Raw genomic sequence first — 22752 nt, forward strand, 5'->3', positions numbered from 1 at the left:
TTTTTGGGGGTAGTGGTGGGAACAGATAACACTCTGTCACCCAAGCTTAAGTGCAGTGGTGCAACCCCGCAGACTAAAGCAATCCTCCCACCTCAGCCTCCCAAGCAGCTGGGGCTAGGTCTACTGGCACACACCAACATTCCCAGCAGATGTTGTGTATTTTTTTGTAGAGACAGGATCTCTATATTGTCCAGGCTGGTTTTGAACTCCTGGGCTGAAACGATCCTCCTGCCTCGGCCTCCCAAACTCCTGGGCTGAAATGATCCTCCTGCCTCGGCCTCCTAAAGTGCTGGGATTACAGGTATAAGCAATTGCAACTTGAAGTCTTAATATAGTGCAAGAGTGGCAAGCGGAAGGTTGGACCAGGAGTCCTGGGTGTGCATCCCATCTGCTATTTCTTACTCAGGTGTGACTGCAGGCAAGTAACTTCTCTCTAGAGTTCAGTTTCCTCATCTATAAAATTAAGGATAACAGCAGTACCTACTTTCTAGGGTAGCATGAGAATGAAATTCCTGGCACACAGAGCACTCATGAAATGTCCTTATCAAATGTAATGCAACCCAAGAAAGTCTACACACACATACGCATATACATGCATGCCTGCACGTACACACACCTTCTCCAGAGATCAGTTTCCCCAAGACAGAGGGAAAAGAAGGTACTTTCTGAAAGGTTTTGTTTTTATCCTTCCCAGTTGGTTTGATTTAATCCAACTTCCTAAATGCTTCTTATTTTCGATTTGCCTAAAATCAGGCACACAAAATAATTCTAGGCCAGGCGCAGTGGCTCACACCTGTAATCCCAGCACTTTGGGAGGCTGAGGCAGGAGGATCACCTGAGGTCTGGAGTTCAAAACCAGCCTTGCCAACATGGTAAAACCCTGTCTCTACTAAAAATATAAAAATTAGCCAGGTGTGGTGGCACACAGCTGTAGTTCCAGCTACTTGGGAGGCTGAGGCAGAAGAATTGCTTGAACCCAGGAGATGGAGGTTGCAGTGAGCCGAGAGCACACCACTTCATTCCAGCATGGGTGACAGAGCAAGACTCCTTCTTGGAAAAAGAGGGAAGAAGGGGAGGAGAGGGGAGGAAAATTCTAAATTCCTCAAAGCCATGTAAATCTAGCAAATTAGAAAGGAGCACAGTGTACTTAATCTTTGGGGGAACTGTCAACATTGTACCATAACTTTTTGATTCAGTTCTCACCTTTTCTAACTAATTCCAGACAGTAAAGAGACACCACCACCCTGAGGGCTGATATTCTACAAAATATGCAGCAAGGAGAGCCAGTGAGGGTGAGAATGGCCTAGACTGACCAACCCTACTTCAGTTTCTGTTTTGCCTGCTTGACATTCAGAATTAGAAGGAGCGATAAGGACACCCAATCTCAGGCCCCTTCTCACCTACCACATCTCCATAGAGACATCCAGCCTCTGAGATATCAAACAGGGCGACAGGAAGCTTGGTTCCTGCTAAAACACCTCCAGTGAATGGCCACTGCCCTTAGAACAAAATCCAAACCCCTGACCATGGTCTTCAGGGCCCTGCATCCTGGCTTCTGCTGCCCTTCTCAGCCTAGCTCCCACCGCTCTCCCCTAGACCTAGCTCATCCAACACTCCAAGTTCTGCCCACTTCTAGAACTTTGCTTCCACCATCCCTTAGCCCAGAATGCCCTTTCTCCATCACTCATATCTCTGGCTTTCTCATTCTCCAGGTCTTAGACCACCATGGCTAAGACAGATCACCTACCCACCATTCGGTTCACAAGTATCATTGACAAAATAGTCAAGGGTTTAACTGTTTATAATCTGCCTCCCTCTCCTCACTAGACTGGAAGCTCCAGGAGGGCTGGGCCATATGCTGGTCACCATGTGGATACAGCATCTGCCACATAGAGAGGGTGACCAGGTACGTAAGGTGGTGACTGCCTTGTGAAGCTGCCCATCTCCTCTTTGGACAGCATTTGGAGACAAAGCTTAAGCAGGTAACAGGACAAGAAAAGGCCTCATCCTGGAACTTTCTCTGTTATGGAAATCAATATATATTCAACAAAATTAGGTACTCCATATAGGTGATCTTAACCAGAACCCCACATTACAATACACAGGGGAGCTTAAAAATAACACTAAAAATAAGAATAACACTAATACTGATGCCTATAGTATATCCCTAAGATTCTGATTTAATTTGATATTAAATCCGGTTTATCTGATTTAAATGATATGATATTCAGCTAGGTTGAGAACTACTGCTTTAGAGCACCGTTTCTCAAACTATTTGTAAGAAAGGACCATCTGTTTCTTCCCAAAGTATCAAAAGACAATAAAAATTAATGACTACAAAAAACACATGCACACCCTACAAAACACAAGACCCAACTTTTAATTATTAAGCTCAACAGATATACAATTGTCCTGTGCAATTATTATTATATTTCTTTTTCTTAGCGTGGACAACATAGTGAGACCTCATCTCTATGAAATAACTTTTTTCCTATTTAGCTGGGCATGGAGATACACACCTCTAGTCCCAGCTACCTGGGAGGCTGAGGTGGGAGGATCACTTCAGCCTGAGAGATCAAAGCTGCAGGGAGCTATGATCATGCCACTGCACTCCAGCCTGGGTGACAAAACCTTTAAAAAATATATATTTTTCTTCTTTTTTAAAGACAGTGTCTCACTCTGTCACCCAAGTCAGTCCTGAAATCCTGGGCTGGAATGATCCTCCCACCTCAGCCTCCCAAGCAGCTAGGATTACACACACAGCCAATTACTATTACATTTCTAAATTCTAAGTCTCAATTTCTATGTTTATATCATTGTGCACAGGTTAACAAAAACAGACTTTGTACCTCAGCTCAGGTCTACAGAGCAAATTTAGAGTAGCACTACTCAGAGGTTACAAAAAAAGGACAAAATGTAGTCTAACAACTTAGTTGAGAAGTACACCCTACTCAAATTATACTACACAGCAGTAAAAGGCTACGTATCTAGTCAGAAACGTGCCACATAGATCAAAACAGACTTGTCATCTGACAGATTTTTGTGGTGCTTTCTGGAGGTAAGAAAGAGTTCTCCGAGTGTTTTGAAAATATTGAAACAATAGAGTTTCTGGGATGGTTTATGCACAATTAAGGCATTCTCTTATTAAAAACATAACCTTGCTTTTGCTTGCTTGGTTTCTTTAACATCGATTTATTTGAGCATGTGCTTTGTGTTAGCTAATAATGTAGACATGTATCATTCTTCTCCCTGAAAATACACCATTACCACGAAGGCAGATCTTGAAAATGGTAGCATCTGATAATAAAAAGAATATATTACTCGAAATAGGACTAAACTAGGAAACAGCAATTGGTGGCTTGAAGTGAAGTCAAGGATAGGAGACATCAACGTGGGTTGGAATGGCACATAAAGGCTCCATGAAGAAGGAAGCACCAAGGCTGGTGGTTAGGATGAGGCAGGCAGATGGGAGCAGGGAAGGAGTTTCAGCCCAGTCTGAAGGGCAGCCTGTCCACTGGTCAGTTTAACACAGGGCTGAACCACAGAAGGGGAAGATGCAATGGGTGGGCTTCTTTTCCCAGAGGGGATCACCCTCCCTTTCTCCCAGGCCCATTCCCATCCTACTCAGTATCCATAAAACACAATGTTTTCATTAAACTCTCAAAGGAAATGCCAAAGACAAAGAAAAATTTCATTAATCAAAGTCAAAATCTGTAGCCATCCTAGCTGGGCGTGGTGGCTCATGCCTGCAATCCCAGCACTTTGGGAGGCTGAGGCTGGCAGATCACTTGAGGTAAAGAGTTCAAGACCAGCCTGACAAACATGGTAAAACCCTATCTCTATAAAAATACAAAAATTATGTGGGCATGGTCGTGGGCACCTGTAATCCCAGCTACTAGGGAGACTGATGCAGGAGAATTGCTTGAACCCAGGAGGTGGAGATTGCAGTGAGCAGAGATCATGCCCTTGCACAACAGCCCAGGTGACAAAGCAAGACTCTTGTTATAAGTAAAATTTTGATGCCGCAAAAAAAATAGCACTCAAAGATAAATCCTCTCAGCAAGGCAGTTTACTTCCCTAGAAGGGTGTAGCTCATGGATGAAGCAATTGTGGCCACACGTTTGGACAAGGCAGAGAACAGGTACTTATGCCTGACAGGGTCGTCCCTACAGCTTTGTCATTCCCCTATTGTTTAGGGTTAGACTGCACAAGCTAGATTGGACAAGGCAGAGAACAGGTACTTATGCCTGACGGGGTAGTCCCTACGGCTTTGTCATTCCCCTATTATTTAGGGTTAGACTGCACAAGCTAGACTAATCCCAATGGCTATTTTAAAGAGAGCAGGGGTCCGAACTGGAGTGGCAGGGTGGGTGTTTTGGCAGAAAAGACAGTTACAGGCAGGTCAGAGCAGGCAGCCAGGGGTGACCGAGGTCAAAGAAGGTGACTGGAGCAGGTGACTGAAGCAGGTGACCGGGATGAGTCAAGATGAAGCTGGGGCCAGGGGATCAGATGTGAACTACTGACTAGAACCGGTGGAGAAAGTTGTTTACTGGAATTACAAGGAAGTTAAACTTTAAAATAGAGAAATAAAGAATAAGAGAGCGGAACATACTGACTATACTGATTCTTTGAAGAGAAACTTGGGGTTCACTATAACAATTCATCTCAAAAAAAAAAAAAAATAGAGTTTACAGCCATCCTAGTAAGTTTCAAAAAAAGGGGAGAACATAACAATGTACTTCTGGACCTGAACAGTGGTGGAGAAATGAGGTTTCACTTTTGTCTCCAGCACTGATCCACAAATTCAGTGAGAAAAAATTTGTCTCGTTTACTTCCCCCCACCAAGGAAAAAAAAAAAAAAGCTCCACTTGGTGAAGGCTAAGGATTTTTAACAAGAAATGGCTCGATGACAAAACTAACATGAATTCTACTCTACTGCCTAAGGAGAGCCTTTAATTAGATTTTTCAAATTGCTAAGAATATTACTGCTTAACTCCCTTTGGTTTCAAATATAGCATGATGCATAATATTACTGAAAATAAACATTTTATTAAAATATACGTTATTCACATGGATCCTTTAGATAACCCTAGTGGGTGGATGAGATTATCCTTTTCACAGGCTGAGACCTGGTACGGTTGAGTTATATGCTCAAAGTCCTACAGTTTGTCAGTGACAAAAACAAGTCTTAAATCCAGGTCTCTGCTGCCAAATCCTTTGAAGGTCACCACATGCAAAGTACTTATCCCCCAACACCCACCCACCTTCCCTGGAACTTACAACAACTCAGCGAGTCAAGCTTTGGCTATGGAAATATAAGCAATCTGGAGGTAAAATAGACACATTAAAAGCAAAAGCACAGATTGGTTAAAAATCTAGGAATGTGCTGCCCTCCGGAAATGACAAACCACAAGTCTTTATCTTTTTCAGGTTGAAGTCCTCAGTGGACCTGGTGTTTCAAGATGCCCAGTCATGAATTCTCAGAGTTGCCATTGCTCCCTCTAGGTTACTTCCCTGTAACTCCCCATGAGCCTGAGGCTATTCCTTCTCCACCCCAATTACTTTCTCAAGCGTCTGACGGTCTTTTCAGGCTTGTTCCTGCCTCAGAGTCTTGGTGCTTGTCATTCGCTTTTTAGGAAACACTCTTGCCGCCAGTATTCATTTGCCTGACTTGGCCCCATATTTGTGTCTCAACTCAAAATATCCCCTCTGCCAAGGAGCTAATTAGGAATACCCTGTCACATGTTACCCTGGCTCCATCATTCTCTGTCAAATTCCTCTGTTTTACTTTCTCTCTAGTACTTATGATTAACTGAAATTCTTATGATTCATGGGGCATGCAAACACCACATGAGCACAACTAAAAAAGGCAGAAGCAAAATTAACACAAGAAATACACCAAATGCCACTCATTAACAAACATGCCCTGAAGGAAAAGTTCTTATAAATAAATTCAAGGCCAGGAGCAGTGGCTCATGTCTGTAATCCCAGCCCTTTGGGAGGCCAAGGCGGGTAGATCACAAGGTCAGGAGATCAAGACCATCCTGGCCAACATGGTGAAACCCCATCTCTACTAAAATACAAAACATTAGCCCAGTATGGTGACATGTACCTGTAGTCCCAGCTACTCAGGAGGCTGAGGCAGGAGAATCGCTTGAACCTGGGAGGCAGAAGTCACACCACTGTACTCCAGCCTGGGAGACCAAGTGAGACTCCGTCTCAAAATAATAATAATAAATAACAAAATAAATTCAAAATAACAGAAGACATCAAATATTGAATATTTTGCTAGCTCACACACAGCACACAGTAAGAAACATTAAAAGGTAGTATATGCAGAAAATGTCTACCAAACAACAAAATACCAACCTCTTTCTCCTGGTGTTGAACACTCTTCTCTCTGCCAATACCGTCCACAATAATCCTTAATTTTTTTTTTAGACGGAGTCTCACACTGTCACCAGACTGGAGTGCAGTGGCACAATCTCGGCTCACAGCAACCTCTACCTCCCTGGTTCAAGCGATTCTCCTGCCTCAGCCTCCCGAGTAGCTGGGACTACAGGCATGTGCCATTATACCCAGCTAATTTTTGTATTTTTAGTAGAGATGGGATTTCACAATGCTAGCCAGGCTGATCTCAATCTCTTGACCTTGTGATCCGCCCGCCTCAGTGTCCCAAAGTGCTGGGATTACAGTCATGAGCCACCACACCCGGCAATCCTTAATATTACTAAACGAAACAACTTTTAATTTCTGCAAATTATCTTCTATATTTTTCTCTCTATGAAATAAGTGAGATTGCAAATACCAGCTAAGGAAAAACTAATATCTGATCTGTCCAATGTAAAGGATATTAGGACTCCCTGGCCGACTTCCCCCTCTGGAAAACATGAATTAGTCTTTCCAAGAGACTCCTGAGGCAGCTCTCCAGCATACCATATCATTAGAGGATTCGCTTGGCCACTAACCATAATGGCCATTCACAATCTACATTTCCCTCTACAACACAGTGGGGCAGAAACTCAGAAGTCTGCTTATTTTCAGCATGTTATGCTGACACGAATCAATTTTTTAATAAAAGTGGTAAATTTATGGTTTTAAAATATAGAGGATGACTTCTAGTTGTGATCAAATAACCCATTTTCTAGGGATGGCCTTTTATAGTGCCAATTCCATGCACAACTGGGAATCAAGTTAAGGTGTGTCTATGAGCAAGTATTCTCATTACCAAAAGCCTTCGCTTACAGTGCCTCATGAAGCTACCCTCAAAATGTATTCAAGTATATAAATTCTGTCTTCCTGTACTAACGCCATCACTAAAGTACTAGTATCTACGTTATATCCATAGCCCACCTTTAAGGAATTAATGTAGTCTGGACATGGTGGCTCATGCCTATAACCTTAACACTTTGCAAGGCAGAGGCAGGAGGATCACTTGAGCCCAGGAGTTCAAGATCAGCCTGGGCAATAAAGTGAGACCCGTCTCTACAAAAAAAATTTGTTTAATTAGCTAGGCGTTGTGGCACACACCAGTAGTCCCAGTTACTTGGGAGGCCAAGGTGGGGAGGACTGCTTGAGCCCAGGAGGTTGAAGCGGCAGTGAGCTGTGATCACACCACTGCCCTCCAACCTGGGTGACAAATCAAGACTCTGTCTCAAAAAACAATAATCAGCCCGGCTGGTCCGATGGTAGTAGGTTATCAGAACTTATTAACATTAGTGTCACTAAAGTTGGCATATAACCCCCACTGCCAAATTTGACTGGCTTTAAAAAAAATTTAATAAAATAAATTAATAATAATAATTAGCCCAATGTGGTGGTAGGTACCTATAATCCCAACTACTCAGAAGGCTGTTGCAGGAGGATCACTTCAGCCCAAAAGGTCAAGGCTGCAGTGAGCTGAGATCATAGCACTGCACTCCAGCCTGAGTGACAGAGTGGGACCCTATATCCCAAAAAAATTTTTTAAATTTATGAAGAAAAGAATTTAAAGTAGCTGCTGCCAGCTTTATTTCAGGAATGTAGGGATTCCAAGCAAGATAATCAAACCCAAGTAGTATATACACCAGTGATCACTAACCTTTTTGGCACCATGGACCAGTCTGGTGGAAGACAGTATTTCCACGGGCTGGGAGTTGAGGGGGATGGTTTGGGGATGAAACCGTTCCACCTCAGATTAGATTCTCGTAAGGAGAATGCAACTAGATCCCTCACATGTGCAGTTCACAACAGGGTTCACACTCTGATGAGAATCTAATGCCACCACTGATCTCACAGGAGGCAGAGCTCAGGTGGTAATCCTCACTTGCCCACTGCTTACCTCCTGCTGTGCACGGCCCAGTTCCTAAAAGGACACAGACCAGCATCAGTCCATGACTTGGGGGTTGAGGACCACTGATCTAGCTCATAACCTTTTGTCTACGTTTGGATAATATTACCTTAAATAACTGAATATAAAACAATAAACATGTTTAAGTATTTGGGGCTGCCAAAGTAAAGAGTTACAGAGTACTTTTGTTAAGAGATAGATATAACGATATAACTGAGAATCTCACATTGGAAAAAGATCTTTTTATCCCTCATGAAAAGTATACCAGTTCTCACAATGAAAATACATTAAAAAATGAGGATAAATACAACATTATATTGTTGACAATAATAAGTCTTTCGAATGCATATTCCAGAGGAAAAACAAGCACTCCTGAAAATCAATCAGAGAAAAACAACCAATAAAGTATGCCACCTCCGCAAGTGGCTTTCCTGTTTACATACTAATGGAAGTGGTAGCTGGGGCAGCACCATGCCAAATACTGATGTGATGGGGGACGTGGGGCCATGAGATAGCTGGGAAAGTGATCGTCTAAGAGTCACTACTGCTTATTAAAGAACTGCTTATTTAAAATACCCTGAGGTAAAAACGAGTGACCCTTGATCTCCACCAGAACTCTACAGTGGCTTCCCATCACTGTCAGGCCATAATCCCAAAATACCTCTTTGATTTATTTCCTGACATAAAGGTCCTGACCTAGTAGTTAAATCTCTGCTCATCACCTATCCAACACAGTAAATGGATGTCTACCTTCAGGCCTCTTTCAGACATGGTGGACTTTTGCTATCCAACATCTATTTTCCCCATTTCTGAGAAACAATCCAGTTTTGTCAAACAAAAATAGCTTATCTCCATGGGCTGGTTTAGGCATTTTACTCAAGCTGGGACATTTGAATGTCCATCCATGGAATTTGAATCTCAAGCAGAAAAAGACTGAAAAGGGCTGGAGTTGGCTTATCCTCTGGGGGACACTCTACAGAGATGTGGCTTCAGCTCCCTCCACCAGCAGCCCTGGGGCTGCCCAGCATCAGCCTTTCTGATCCCATTTTTCAGTTATTCCTCAGATCCTGTAAACTACTCCATGTATCTATTGTTTGTTTACAACAAATTCCTTTTCTGCTTAGAGTGTATTCAGGGTAGACTTTTGCCACTTTGGACCAATCCTAACTCGCATGCTTATTAAAGTCATTCTTAAACCTTGGGATCAAAACTCAATACCCCTGATTATATTTAAGCCCTTCAAAGCCACACCCCAACAGCATGACCACTGTCTCTTCAAAACTTTTATAAGTCTATTATATATTCTTACTGTTTTCCTTTACTCCGCTTCTCCAAACAAATTACCAAATCATACTTTTGTAGCCCATTGGATTATTTCCTAGCATCAAACCTGGCACCTAGAAGGTGATACAAATTCTTTATTTAGTATTAATGTTTCTGTATAAGGCACTGTGCTTAGTGGCTTCCCATTCATTGCTGTATTTAATTCCTCAATTTAGGTGGGGGTTACCCCATTTGGAGGATAACCACTCCAAGGCTAAGAGATTAACTTGCCCAAGGGCATTTACAGCTACTAAATGGACAAACTAAGATTTAAATTCAAATGTGCCCTTGAAAGCCTAAATTGTCAATCACTGATGATGATAGAACTTGAAAGGGAAAAGGTAGGTGTGAAAATAATTCTGTCTTAGGAGCGTATATTTTGTCATCTCAGATCTAGATATGAAACTCTGCCCACTGACATGTTCATGAACCCAATCTTGAAAGCTATTTAGATTTAAATGAAACAATGCATTACTTCAGGTAAATGGAAAACAAAGAAAACTCTGATCTCTTTTTAAAAAAACAAACAAAAAAAGAGTTCTGCTTCCTAAATCATACACATCATGTTCTCAGACTGTAGAATTTCTCTCAAATCTGCTCTGACAAAACCAAGTCAGGGGCCGTAGAGATTTGAACAGCAGGCTGAGAAACTGCAAGAGCCCCGTCTGGGACAAAAAACTAGCTACAAGGGGATAATTCACATATGGATTATTACAATTTGGGGATGGTTAAAAGCAGCTCACATCTGGTTTTATTTCGGCTCCCTGTTGTGTCTAATAAACAAGTACATGTTTGGCTTAGACAAACAAATACAGGTAACAGAAAAGTGTTTTTCAGGTCACATACAAAGTAGGATTCGTTTGGGGAATGAAGACCGCCACCTGGAAAACCAAATTCACTAAAGTACCTCACCAAGAGACCCTGAGCAAGTGACTTAATCTCTTAGGACCAGTTTCCTTAATCAAATGGGGAAATAGGATTTTTTTTTAATTACCTCAGAAGATTATTATGAGACTCAAAAGAAAGCACACACATGGAAAATTTTTTCAACTCTGACAAGACATTAACAAATATGCCCAGAAGAGGTCAAGCAGGCCTACCTGACAAGTTGGTCAAATACACTATAAATGGCTACACTAGGTACAAGTCACGACAGCAGAACTAGACACAGCACCTATGTCAGCCAAAAATCTATCAGACATCATGAAGAATAAAGTAAACTTTTACTTAGTCTGATATCTGTAAATACTACCCAAGCCATGAAGGGCTGGGAGCAGTGGCTCAAGCCTTTGGGAGGCACTTTGGGAGGCAAGGCAGGAGGATCAGTTGAAGTCAGGAGTTCGAGACCAGCCTGGCCAACATGGTGAAACCCTGTCTAAACTAAAAATACAAAAATTAGCCAGGCGTGGTGGTGCGCACTTGTAATCCCAGCTACTCGGGAGGCTGAGGCACAAAAATTGCTTGAACCCAGGAGGCAGAGGTTGCAGTGAGTGGAGACTATACCACTGAACTCCAGCTTGGGCAACAGAGAAAGACTCTGTCTCAAAACAAACAAACAAAAATAAATAAATACTTCTAAGTCATGAAGTTCAATTATTTGATAATCATTTTTTCATATTTGACAAACTTGCATTTAGATGGAATTGGGATCATTCTTCCTCTCCAACCCCCCAAAAAAATCCAAAATATGGTTCAATGCTTTCAGGTAATTTCTACCTAAATTTAGGAGAGGCAACCTCAAAGTATGGCCTATAGAAAGCTAATAGGTATAGGTTGTTTTGGAAGATGGGGAGGTGGCATTCAGAAATGAGAGATTCCAGAAAGGGTTCTGTTAGTTCACTAAATTTGGGAAATGCTATGTTGCGCAAAACTGGTTCCTTAAACACAGTACTGCTTGGAGCATTTACCATGAGATGTCTTTCAAATCCCTAAGGATGTATTGGAATAAAAAGCATTTCTCAAACTTATTCGCACAGAGCATCCTTCAGGCAGGTGTTCCACGGAAAGCACACTGAAAACAGAGCAGAAGACAGTTAACAGAGGAAATACATGGAAGAGAAATTCCTTCAGAACATACCATATTATTTTAAGGCAATGTGAATAAAGAGTATCATGGAGGAATTCTACCACTGTCTGTGTATCCCAAGGTCTTTATCTTCAATTCAAAGGTTCTTAACACTCCTGAATATTATTGGTAATTTAGAAAACACTCATGGGCCGGGCGCGGTGGCTCACGCCTGTAATCCCAGCACTTTGGGAGGCCCAGGTGGGTGGATCACGAGGTCAAGAGATCGAGACCATCCTGGTCAACATGGTGAAACTCCATCTCTACTAAAAATACAAAAAATTAGCTAGGCATGGTGGCGCGTGCCTGTAATCCCAGCTACTCAGGAGGCTGAGGCAGGAGAATTGCCTGAACCCAGGAGGCAGAGGTTACGGTGAGCCGAGATCACACCATTGCACTCCAGCCTGGGTAACAAGAGCGAAACTCCGTCTCAAAAAAAAAAAAAAGAAAAGACTCACATGGAGCCGGAAAGCCATTGCTTCAGAGCCAGAAAGTCAATTAGGAAGGAAGTTTAAGAGAGGCAAAGAGGGGAAAAAGGATCTTAGACCCTCCTTTCTCCCTTAATGCCTATTAACAACTAATTTGCTTTCATGTTTTCTCCATTAGATTTAGCTTCATGATCAAAATCACCTCAGGGCATATTATAATCAACCAAACATCAGTCTTCAGGAAATGCACCATATGACTACAACCACAGGTCAGCAGACATATTCAGCCAGCATAAACCTGGCAGGGACTTCTACCAACAGAGGGCCTTCTGTGAAAAGCCTGAAAAAAGTCAACTCTTTGTTGCACGTTGCGCAATGTAAACCCAGCAATATTTATTTCAGAGCAAGGACCGATCTGTTAACTAATTAATCTGAACCCACACACTAACACTTTCCAACTGGAATACTTCGTGGTTTAATGGTTTCTGCTATCACAAATTCAAATGCCAACAGGGGCCATGCAAATAACCTTAACTAGTGAAGCAGATAAGGCTTGAGAAAGTAGAGAATTACAAAGACAAAGGGGAAACCTGAGAGTTCAAACCAACCCTCAAGGCATTCATGCTCAATTCAATTAAAACACAGTGCTGATTCTAGCTCCCCTCAGACAAAACAAAGCAGGTGTAGTCCAAATTCAGCCCACAGGCTACCAAATTGAGAGAGCCTGGAGGGTCCCTATCTTTAAGAGGATTTGAGCCTAATGTTTGACAAATGCCTAATGAGCCTATTAAATTTACAAATCACAAAGTTGAAAACAGTGTCAATCCAACTGTGTGAAACACATTTGCTATGGTAGATGGATATTTGCAGGGTATATGTACACATACAAAGGGTTTCAGCACTGTACAACTGAGTTCAACGCCTTAGTAACCTGCTGTGTGACCTGGGGGTAAGGTGTGTTAGCCTTCTGAGCATCAACATCCCCATCTCTAAAATGAAGATACTACCAGTTCCTTGGGGTAGTAGTGAAAGTTACACAGGAATAAATTTGTAAAGCTCTCAGCATGTAGTAGGCACTCAATAAATGACGGTTAATAATCTTTATTACAAAGTATATTTAGCCTAGCATTATAATGCATTTAGAACAATTCATGTGAGGATAAAGTCAATCTCTTAGACAAATTGTGTGGTAAATGATTTTGATCAGTCCCGTGAAAGAAACTCCTAATCGTGTAACCAGTCTCTCTTAGCATCTTGCCAGACAGAAGTCATGAACGGATGCTGGTGCCATCTCATGGTAATGCTCAGAGCCCAGAGAAGATAAAAATGCTAGTACTGTTCACATTTGAACAGCAGCTTGTACACATTTAGCATTAATTCTGTTAAATATTTTTAAACACTCAATTCAGAAGTGTAAATCCAAACACCAACGGGATGCTAATACACCTCTCCATGCCAAACACCTTGCAATGTGCACAGTTGTTTGCCCTCCAAAATTCACACCCGTTCGAATTACTCTTCTCACCTTGTCTTCCAGCAGAGGATCTGCACACTTGCCCCTTTTTAGACACTGACTGCTTTCTCCTACAGAAAATTTAAATTCCAACTTGTTTGGGTCTTTTTCTTTACTCTTTTTTTTTTAATCCCTGAAGAGACTGGACTGGGAAGAGGAAAAATGATGAAGTAATAGCACACAGGTGCTTCCTACCTAATTAAAAGAGAAGTTTACAGCTGCACTGGTAGTGAATCATCCCTATGGGTTATCCACGTGCATCCTTCAAGTGGCACATAGTTCCATCAAGAGCCATATTCCATATGCTTTCCCGAAAACTGTCTTCTCTTTGCCTGGTAAAACAATGACTATCAGGTAACTAATGGCATTTTATACTTCCTGGCTTTCCTCTCTATGGACAAACCAGTTCATTTGTGTTTCCTTATTTCTAAAAATAAATAACCCTGAAAAAGGACTCAGAACTTAGTGAATCAAGCTTTGATTTATATTGAATCAAAATGTACCATCAGTGACAAAAAGCAAGATGCAAATTTGGGTATATATTATCATTTCTGTGTAAGAAATACATATATACTTATACACATATAAAATGTGAATATATTTATATAACATGGATATATATGCATATAATTTATAAAATATTCAATATACAGTATATATATATATTCAGGTATTTCTTTCTTTCTTTCTTTTTTTTTTTTTTAAACAAAGTCTTGCTCTGTTGCTCAGGCTGGAGTGCAGTGGCACATTCTCAGCTTATTGCAGCCTCTGCCTCCTGGGTTGAAGCGATTCTCATGCCTTAGCCTTCCAAGAAGCTAGGATTGCAGGTAGGTGCCGACACACCCAGCTAATTTTTTTGTATTTTTAGGACAGGCAGGGTTTCACCATGATGGCTAGGCTGATCTTGAACTCCTGGCCTCAAGTGATCTGCCCATCTCAGCCACTGTATTAGTCTGTTCTCACACTGCTTGATAAAGACATACCCAAGACCAGGCAATTTAGGTTTAACAGATTCACAGTTCCATGTGGCTGGAGAGGCCTCACAATCACGGTGGAAGGCAAAAGGCACATCTTAAGTGGCAGCACGCAAGAGAGAAAATGAGAGCCAAGTGGAAGAGGAAAACCCTTATAAAACCATCAGATATTGTGAGACTTTCTCACTACCACAAGAACAGTATGGGAAAAACCACCCCGCGATTCAGTTATCTCCCACCAGGTCCCTCTCACAACACATGGGAATTATGGGAGCTACAATTAAAGATGAGATTTGGGTGGGGACACAGTCAAACCACAACAACCTCCCAAAGTGCTGAGATTACAGATGTGAGCCACTGTGCCTGGCCTATATTCATGAATTTCTTACTTAAGCATATATATATCATACACATGCACACACAAACACATACACATATACATACATCCTGCCATCACCTCCAGAAAAAACAAATGATGGAATAATGAGGATTGGAGAAGACAGTTGACTGGGGTAAGACCTACTGTTCTCATTATATACTTTTTAAAATCTTTGATAATTGTACACCTGATAAATGTATTAATGGCTCAAAAAAGTTACCTTCGACCTCTTTAAAAATTTGTCTGGACTGCCAGGTATTTTCTTATATTTTAAATTTCTTATATCAAAGGCAATTGAAATAATCTGTTTTTATTTCTTAAGTTTATCCTTAGACTTTCTACATTCTTACATATAAAGAGAAAAACATCTAGAAAGATACATATCAAACCACTAACTCTTAAGGATGAGGAGTTACCTGGGGCTACAGAGTTTCCTTTTTACTCTATCCTTCTGTATCACTAGTAGCACTTTTGAAATTGAAAAATAAAACCAACAGTGAGATACCACTACACACCTATTAGCATGGTTAAAATCCTGAACACTGACAACACCAAAAGCTGGCAAAGATGAGGAGCAACAGGAACTCTCACTCTGCTGGTGGGAATGCAAAATGATATTGCCACTTTGGAAGATAGTTTGGCAGTTTCTTACAAAACTAAATGTAATCTTACTACACAATCTGGCTAACAATCACGCTCCTTGGTATTCAGCCAAAGGAGGTGAAAACGTATATCCACACAAAAACCTGAACATGAAAGTTTATAGAACCTTTATTTGCAATTATCAAGTCGTCCTTCAGTAAACGAATGGATAAAATAACTATGGTACATCTAGACAAGGGAATATTATTCAACACTTTAAAATGAAACACCATCAAGCCATGAAAACACATGGAGAAAACTTATAAATGCTTACTGTTAAGTGAAAGGAGTCAATCTGAAAAGGATACATACCATATGATTCCAATTATCTGACATTCTGGAAAATGCAAAACGATGGAAATAGTAAAAAGATCAGAGGTTAAGGGGGTGGGAAGATAAATAAGCAGAGCACTGAGGATTTTTAGGTGATGAAACTAGTCTGTATGCTATAATGGTGGACACGTGTCATTATATATTTTTCTAACCCTATAAAATGTACAACACCAAGAATGAACCCTAATGTAAACTACGGTCTTTGGGTAATAATGATGTGTCAATGCAGGTTCATCAATTCTAAAAACTATGCCATCTTGATGAAGGACGTTGATAGATAATGGGGGAAGCTGTGCACAGGCTAGAAGCAGAAGGTACATGGGAAATCTCCGTACCTTCCTCTCAATTTTATTGTGAATCTTAAAATGCTCTAACAAAGTCTATTGTTTTTAAACAGCTACTCAGAAAAACAAAAGCATAAAACTAAATTAATTTTACAGTTACAAAGAGAATAGCTACACACTGAAGTAGGGTCAGAATCAGTAAACATGAATTCCTATCATTAAGCATTTTTATTAAATCCCCAGAAGGGCACCTGTAGTTTAAGAAGGAATTTACATAACTCTATCAGGCCAGTTTTCTGCACTCTTTACTTTTGCTTCTCTTTGTTAAAAATCTGGGGCTGGGAACATTCACCTGTGCATTATACTCTTTTGAGGATCTACAGTAGTGTCTTGCTCCACAAGATTCTTAAACTGATTTCTTTTGCCAACAAATAATTGTTTTCATCCTATTGCTTCGTGACCACGCATGTCAGCTTAAAATTATTGTTTGCTTAAATTCAGAGAATTTAAAATGTTCTTCTCTTCAAATTATCCCTACCAACAAATAAAGGCAAGTTAAGGAGAATGCTTACAAAAAGTTAAGAGGAGTTCAATTATACTGCAGACTGATCTGTTCTTCTTAAGGAAAGATAAATATCCTCATTTTCAAAAAAAAAAAAAAAAAACCAAACTGTAAACTACCCAAAAGGGTATAAAATTGGAATCCCAAATTATTCTGGCAAACAACAGTGTGCCCACAAGGGCACACACTACACATGAAACCAGATAATACGGTTAACATTGAATTGTGAAGACTGAAGACTCAGTTTTCATGATCATTGCTCAACAGAATTTCACTGGCTTTTTTCCTTTGGAGAACACTAAATTAATTTCATTGAATTTGAGGGAGCTTTACCCCATAAGACAAAATGCTGACTTCTTGTTCTGAAATTATAAATGTAAGAACAACTAGATTTTCTATTTCTTAACCTCCAAAATGCTTACACAAGGCCCAGATGTAATGGTTCATGCCTGTAATCCCAGCACTGTGGGAGGCCAAGTCTGAAGGATCATTTGAGTCCAGGAGTTTGACACCAGCCTGGGCAAACAGAGGGAGACCCCATCTCTACAAAAATATTTGAAAATTAGCCAGGAGTGGTGGCACGCAACTGTGGTCTGATCTACTTGGGAGGCTGAGGGGGAGGATCTCTTGAGCCCAGGAGTTTCAGGTTGTAGTGAGCTAAATTGTGGCACTGCACACTAGCCCAGGTGACAAAGCAAGACCCTGCCCATCCCCTCAACAACAAAAAATAAAATAAAAAGAGACAAACAAATAAAAAATACTTACACAAGAGAAGGTATCAGGAGGTAACTTGGATATATTTTCATTCTCTCTTTCTCTCTCTCTCTCTCTCTCTCGCTCTCTCTCTCTCTCTCTCTCTCTCTATTTTTCAAGTTAGAAAAAGGTGTAGTTCCCTATTTGAGGCTTTATTAACAATGACCAATATACAAGGCTGGAATAATTTCCCTCACACAGTCTCCTAGCCTGCTTCCTAATATCTAACTACTGCTTTGAACATTAGAACTCTCATTTTTAGCCAGACATCACAGACCTTCCATCATCTTGCCCCTTTTAACTTTTTTCAATCTCATCCCGTTGGTCATCAACTTAAGATTCCTGGAAACTCAGGAATGAAAGAAATCTAAGTGGTCACTTGGTCTAACTTCTGATGTGATGTTTAAATTCACACAAACTTTTTGGAGTGACCCAGACTAGATTCAGAGAGGTCTGAATCAGTGAACAACCCACATTTCTTGGCAGCCACATTTATTTTAGGGAGCTTTGCACATCACAAATTACCACCAACAGTCCTGTTTACATCCTTTAGGCCCATACAGAATGAGGCAGACTTCGTTTACACATATTAGCCATCTAAATGTGTTACTTTCCACCTATATCCTGCTATTATTTTTTCATCTAGCTAAGCACCTCAAACTGTGCCCTCAATTTCTCAAAGACCCCTATGATAGTCATTAAAGACAGTGATATTAAAAAACAAGTGGCTCTAAAATTATCTTCTTTTTACTTTTAAGCAGTGGGGGGAACAGAACATACTGGATATTCCAACAAATTCCGATAGTCATACACAAACACCATATGAATTTCTAATCTTGAACCACCTCTTTTTAAGGTTATAATACATGTGTCAGGTGAAAACCTAATCTCTCTTTTCTGAGATTCAATCACCTCAAGGCATTCCATATTTATAAGCTTCACTCTCTCCTGAGACTTCAGACATATTTTTAAAACAATATAGTACAATTAAATTTGCCCATTTTTCCCCTTCCCAAAAACATTCTTAACAACTTTTATTTAATTTCACATTTCAGAAGAAAATTAAAATTAAGATTAATTGAATTATCCTCCCCAATGGGTTTCATTTATATGACAACATTTACATTTGGTAAGAACAAAATGGAATTGGGCTGCAGTTTTACTACTGCCAAACTGAGTTCAGTTCAGATTACAACTGCACAAAAAATGCAAACATATAAGTTTGACTTTTACTATCATTTCAACTCACTGCAGAATTATTTAACAGTGTTTTGCCATGTTGGAAGAAAGCTACCACATGGTATTTTGCTTAGGCCAATGTGTAATCAAAAAATTGATTTGAGAAGATAAGGTTCTTAAATCGATCTACATTTTACCAATGACTTATTATTTTATTTTATTTTATTTTTTGAGACAGGGTTTCACTCTGCTGCCCAGGCTGAAGTGCAGTGGCACAATCCTGGCTCACTGCAACCTCTGCATCCGGGGTTCAAGTGATTCTCCCGTCTCAGCCTCCCGAGTAGCTGGGAGTACAGGCATGCACCACCACGCCTGACTAATTTTTATATTTTTTGGTAGAGATGGGGTTTCACCATGTTGGTCAGGCTGGTCTCAAACTTCTGGCTTCAAGTGATCCACCCGCCTCAGCCTCCCAAAGTGCTGGGATTACAGGAGTAAGCCACTGCACCCAGATGACTTATAATTTTCTTAAGATCTTACCACCATATTGGAATAACACAGAAGCATAAACAGAAGTTCTTACCTCTCTTTTCATCCATTCCTCCTCAAGAAAAGGTCATTCCACATAATCAATCAAAAGAGAATCAATCAAAATGATTGACAATTGTCTGCAGCCTGCTAGTAAAAGCTAAAAGAACACAGAAGAAAATCAGGAAAGAAATTTAGCCTGAGCCCAGGGGCTTGAGGCTGCAGTGAGTGACAACTGCACCATTGCACTCCAGCCTGGGCAACAGAGTGAGAGTCTGTCTACACACACACACACACACACACACAGAAAGAGAAACAAATATAGAAAATGCATATGGGTTAGATACGAAAGAAAGGAATAACAGTAATAGGAGTATATCAAGTATCTGCCATGTGCTAGCTCTGTATTAACATGGTTTATCTGCATCACTCACTTAACCTTCAAAATCTCCTAAGATACAGGTACTATTATTAGTTCTCCGCATAAAAACAGAGACTCTAAGAGATTAAATGACTTGTACAAGGTCACACACAAAAAAAGCAGAGCCTAGACCTAGACTCGCACATTAGCAGCCAAACACAAGAGTTACAATATGGTATACCGAGTTGAATAATGTCCCCTCAAATTTTGGGTCCACCTGGAACCCGTGGTGGACTCAAATTTTGAGGGGACACTATTCATTTGTGTGTCCAGACCTTATTTAGAAACAAGACCTTTGCAGATATAATTAGTTGAGGTCATAATCAATCAGGGTAATCCCTAAAACCAATATGACTGGTGTCCCTTTACAGAAAGGAACAGATACTCAGAAACACAGACACACAGAGGGAAGACAGCCATGTGAAGAGGAGACAGAAATTGGAGTGACACAGATACAAACCAAGGATGCCAAGTATTGCTGGAAACCACCAGAAGCTAGAAAGAGACAAGAAAGGATCCATAGATCCTTCAAAGGAAGCAAGGTCCTGCTTGACTTCAGACTTGTAGTTTCCAAAACTGAGAATACATTTCTGTTGTTTTAAGTCACCAAGTTTGTGGTATTGTATTACAGCAGCTCAGGGAAACGATTACACCTGGGAAGAGTATACGATGAATCAATGGAGCATTGCAATGCCAGCTCTTCATCGCCAAAGAAAATCGGTGTACAGAAAGGAGAGACAGGAATAACCAGCTAGTCAGAAGATCAGCAGGTTTGTGTCAAATAATAACCACTGATGTATCTCCAGCCCCTTCCAATAGCCATGAGAAGACTCAACTTACAAATATGTCTAAGAGGAACTCTGGTAGGACTACACGTAATAGGAAAACATACCATTTTTTTTTGATAACAAGAACATCTGGCTATGCTGAACACAAGAGATTCAAAACAGAGAAGATTTGCAAATTATAGCTTCCCTTAGGGGTTAAAAGTGCTTAGATAAAATTTGATTATTCCATACCGGCCTGCAATTTTGACTCCAACATCCCAGGATCACATGCCCCAGACAAAAGATTTCTAATTCTTGTATGTAAGACCTATACTTGCTCTATCCATTCCATATGTATCCATCCACCCATCCATGCATGTAAATGTTAAGCTAGCATTCAATAAACATCTTAAATAATAAACATCATAAAGAGCCTACTAGGTACCTAGCACTGTGTTTGTCCTTAGAGTAAATATGACAAATCTATGCCCATACCTGAGGGAGTCTACCCTCTAGCAAGAATGAGAGACATTCAACAGGTAACTTCAAGTGAGATGAGAATTAGCAAGGAGATATTAAGGGTGCTATGGGAGATATGAGATAAGGCTGGCCAATCCTATACAGCTGTACAGGGACGGAACTGCACAAGCTCATTTGGCCAAGTAACATGTTGGGCCTCGGACGAGGCACAGTGGCTCACGCCTATAATCCCAGCACTTTGGGAGGCTGAGGCGGGCGGATCACCTGAGGTCAGTAGTTCAAGACTAGCCTGACCAACATGGAGAAACTCCATCTCTACTAAAAATACAAAATCGGCCAGGCATGGTGGTGCATGCCTGTAATTCCAGCTACTCAAGTGGCTCAGGCAAAAGAATCACTTGAACCCAGGAGGCAGAGGTTGTGGTTAGCTGAGATTGTGCCATTGCACTCCAGCCTGGGCAACAAGAGCAAAACTCTGTCAAAAAAAAAAAAAAAAAATCACCATGTTGGGCCTCAAGTACAGCTCTCTCCATATTCACAACCTAACTAAATGAGTGTTGTTTTCTCATTACCACAAAGAAGCAATTCCAACTAGCATCAGCTCTGCAACTGTAAAGTATGAGCACCTAATCTTACAGCATCAATGAACTTGAATTTTACATTAAGAGTAATATTAACATAAAATAATTAAAGTGTTTTTTAAGTATTAGACTCAGCTGTCCACAAGAGCAGAAACAGTAATTTATCCAACATTATTTCATCACTTGGGCAATACTAAAATAATTCAAGGAGATGTATGAATAATTGAAGCTAAGACCATCTGTAAAAAATGCCATTACGGCTCTTTACCAATTGACATGCATTTAAAACTGTGATTTAAAAAGTGGCGTTTTCCATCCTTTTAACTTTAGGAAGATTTAAATGATTTATTAATCAAGTGCTATTTCACTGGACTAAAGTAGGATCACAAGCCCTATTCAAACCTGTCTTCCCTTTCCACATATCAAATTTTCACCTTCCAGAGAAGCTACTAAAATACCCAAATTAAGAAGGGTTGGTCTACAGCAGTGGGATTGCATCTCCCTCTCCAGGAGATTGTAAAATTAGAAAATTAAGCCTGTCACTTTAAGATATATGAGTCCCATTTCAAGAATTTCTAGCATCAAATCAAGCAAGAATATTATTGGGAGATAAATTTATTTAACACAAGGATTCTAGGAGAAGCCATCATTTCTAGGGTAGAAATCAGAACGCTCAAACAACACGAGATCAAAGTGGGGCCATCCCTCATCCCCAAATTATCTACCTCAAGTCACAGCCTGCTTAGAGGATTAGAGCAGGTTTCCCAGATGGATTTGGTGGGCTCTTAATTATGAAAGGTGCACCACTAAACCGGTCTCGGGTCAGATTTGGTTAGGAATCCCCGCATCCCATACTGCCCCTCCCTGCTGTATGCTTCAGTTTCCTCATATATCAAATGAGAATAAGCAGCCATGCCTACCTCATATAATTGTTGTGGGAATTTACGAGTTAATGCATGTACACTGCTCACATTCATGCCTGGCACATAGTAAGTGCTAAATAAAAGTTAGTTGTTATTATTTTATTTTGTAGCACATCTTGATGAATTTCTGTCCATAAAAACCTTCTGAGAGAAGTCACGAAAATAAATAAGTTTGTTGAGCTTTACATATGCCGGTCTTACCCAAATTTGGCTGACCACAGGATCCTTTGATCTCCCCATAAAACATTTTCTATCACTGGGAAAGCTCAAGTCCTGTAGAGTTCACCA

The 22752-nt window shown here is 40.5% G+C and overlaps 1 protein-coding gene and 1 long non-coding RNA gene across 15 annotated transcripts in view; both read right to left on the reverse strand.

Moving 5' to 3' along the window:
- MAGI1 (membrane associated guanylate kinase, WW and PDZ domain containing 1) overlaps positions 1-22752 on the reverse strand; it is a 677859-nt gene that overhangs the window by 543230 nt on the left and 111877 nt on the right. The window lies entirely within an intron of this gene.
- LOC135270844 (uncharacterized) overlaps positions 1-22752 on the reverse strand; it is a 79698-nt gene that overhangs the window by 29998 nt on the left and 26948 nt on the right. The gene's annotated exons all lie outside the window — the stretch shown is intronic.

This window comes from Aotus nancymaae, unplaced genomic scaffold (genome assembly GCF_030222135.1).
Source record: "Aotus nancymaae isolate 86718 unplaced genomic scaffold, 86718_ANA_hifiasm-v0.15.2.pri h1tg000067l, whole genome shotgun sequence".
In the NCBI taxonomy this organism is placed as follows: domain Eukaryota; kingdom Metazoa; phylum Chordata; class Mammalia; order Primates; family Aotidae; genus Aotus; species Aotus nancymaae.